This window comes from Silene latifolia, chromosome 4 (genome assembly GCF_048544455.1).
Source record: "Silene latifolia isolate original U9 population chromosome 4, ASM4854445v1, whole genome shotgun sequence".
Classification (NCBI taxonomy): Eukaryota; Viridiplantae; Streptophyta; class Magnoliopsida; order Caryophyllales; family Caryophyllaceae; genus Silene; species Silene latifolia.
In genome coordinates, this window is record NC_133529.1 from 18,915,806 (window position 1) to 18,918,669 (window position 2,864).

The 2,864-nt window shown below is 41.2% G+C and overlaps 1 non-coding gene across 1 annotated transcript; it reads left to right on the plus strand.

Annotated features, from left to right (window-relative positions):
- The first annotated feature begins 705 nt into the window (after positions 1-705).
- On the plus strand, positions 706-811 carry LOC141654070 (small nucleolar RNA R71). The gene has a single exon (XR_012547648.1). It is a non-coding gene; the product is annotated as a small nucleolar RNA R71 (small nucleolar RNA).
- Positions 812-2,864: the final 2,053 nt, after the last annotated feature.

Genomic DNA, 2,864 nt, shown 5'->3' on the forward strand with positions numbered 1-2,864 from the left:
CAAGTGACTTGATTGAAGCTTCTTTTTGTTGGTCACTCATCTGCCATTGCTTTGTCAATGATCGACTGAAGCATTGACTTCAATTCAGCTAGGTCACTTACCCCACTTAAAGATGATGTGCCTTGATTCGGTGGAGGAAAAGAAGGAGGCTTTTGGAAGCCTTGTTGAGCCTTGCGAGGAGGAACATATGGCTGCTACTGCTGCGGTGGAGGAGTGGGATTAAGAAAATTTTGACTTGTCCACCTCAAATTGGGATGGACTGCCCCTTGATTATTGTAATAAGAACCTCCTCCTTGCCTGTAATTTGTATTGCTGAAAAGTAAGGACTTGTTCTTTCTCGAGACAAGACAGTCAATAGCAGTATGACCGTCATTGCTTCCACACCTCTCACAAGTGACAGTTTCCTGTCTAGTCAACAGATGAACCGTCTGTTGATCTCCAGCAGATTGTAGCTCCATTCTATCAAACCGGGCATTCATAGCTTCCAGCTGAGCTACGACTGCCTTATCAACCGAATGGACCGCTCGAATACCGTCCCGTGGGTTCCCATATTCAGCACAATGGGTCGCCATCTCCTCAATAATACCCCATCCCTTATCATCATCAATGTTTTTCTGAAATCTTCCGTTGGATAAGGCGTCAAGAATAGCTCTATGGTCATCATACAACCCATTGTAGAACTGGTTGCACAAAAACCATTGATCAAAACCATGGTGAGGAAGAGACCTCACCAACTTCTTGAACCGACACCAAGTTTCATAGAAAGTCTCATTAGGTGCCTGCTTGAAACTAGTAATCTTTCCCCTCAGCTGATTAGTGCGTTGTGGAGGGAAGTATCTTTCATAGAAGGCAAGTGCGAGAGTCTCCCGATTGGTGATACCAAGAACGTTTGCTCGGTCAAGATCGATCAACCACTCACTTAAGCCGAGTCGATCGGAGAAAAAGGAAAAAGCACTTCCTTTATCTTGTCTTGCGTTACTCCCTTTGTAGCGGGAATAGTAGAACAATAGTCAGTAAAGACTTCCATGTGATTCCGCGTCTTCACCCGCCACACCTCGGAACAGATTTCTCTCCACCAAATTTATGTAAGACGGACGGATATCAAATGTGTTACCATCCTCAGTTTGGAGGTTGAAACCTTTAGGAATAGAGGATGCTTTGGGCTCCGAATGACTTGCAATGTTAGGCATCTTTACTGGCTTGTTGGCAGAAATGAGATTGTCTTCTTCTAAAGATTGGTCTTCTGCAAATAAAAAGTGTTAAAACTCGGGCTCAAAAGTAGTCAAGTCTTCCTTTCGACGTTCTCTTTGCAGACGGAGTCTATGCCGAAACAGTCTTTCTGGCTCAGAATCAACTGGAACTAACTCCAATCTGTTTGACCTGGGCATACACAACACTGAAAGAGATAAATGAGAACTGTCTCAAGGAATAAAAATTCCCTGAGACGGATAGAAATAAACGAAAACAGAGTTGCCTCCCCGGTAACGGCGCCAAAATTTGACAGGCTAGTCGTGTACCTACCAAAAATAACCAACTGGCACTAACTAATATAGCTAGGGAAGTCGGGTCGATCTCCACAGGGAGGCAAGATATCTGTTAAGGTCCGTCTATTTCGGTCACAAATGGGGGGGTTTAAATTTGATTTCTAAACTAATAAAGGGTTAAAGGAAAGAGTAGTAAAGAAAGAGCAATAAAAGACAGAAAATGTGATTAAAGATGATCAGATGAGAAAGAACATGTCAGGATTTCAGTTCACCATGGTAGTCTAGCAACTCAACTGCAAATAGCCTAGATTGTAACACCCTACGGTAATTGAAGAGGTCCATTGATAGGCTTAAATGACTAGTGCTTAAAGGGATTGAAAGTACTACTCATATCAACAAAGTGCACTTTCTTTTATGGCCATCCATGCAAAAGAACTCCACAGTTAAGCGTGCTTGGCTGAGAGTAGTCTTAGGATGGGTGACCTCTGGAAGGTTCCGGGATGCGCATGAGTGAGGACAAAATGCGCTATAAAGAACCCGTGTTGATCTGTGGGCCATGTACACAACCTGGTGAGCTATCATAAGTAACCGCTCCCGACCCGGTTTCGGTCGGGGTGTTACATAGATAATCTACTGTGAGACAGATGCAAGAAAGGTCCTTCCGGTCCACTTTCTATCCTAGATTTCCACTAACTTAACTTCCGTCCTCGTCAGGGTAGTCTATTGTTCATAGCAGGTCTATTTAGTCCAATCTTCCGATCCAGGAGTAAATTTAACCAGATTAAAGGTAACTTAGAAGCGTGCACTCAACTAAGTCGGTATTATAATTAAATTGCCATGGGTACAGATTCTCAGAAATAAATAATCTAGTCTATTCGCTACATCGTCACAATCCTACCATGGATTCCCTAATCCCAACATGAAAGAATTTAGCTATTCATATTACTAATGTTGTCAATAATAATAACGAATATGCTAATTAAAGACATGATGAAATAACAATAAAATTGCATAAACAAAATTAGGGCAAAAATTAATGATGAGAGAAATAAGGAATTAAAGCAATAAATAACGAGATTGAGATTAATAAAGGAAAAGAGATTACAATCACAAGCGATCCGGCGTAAAGAACAATCTGATATCCAAGCAAAAGATTAAAGAGAAGGTTTACAGTGGAAAGTTTAAGGGACAGATTAAGAGAGTAAAAAGTGGCGTTTTAAAGATGAGTAAAACGTCCTTAATAACTTAATTAACAAAGTTTAAATAGAAAAACAAAGTCCATCACGAAATAACATAACACGGGTTAATTAAGCCCGTCTAAAATCTAAAACCTCTCGATCGAGTAGTATAAAACCACTCGATCGATGTCTTCAGCAGCTA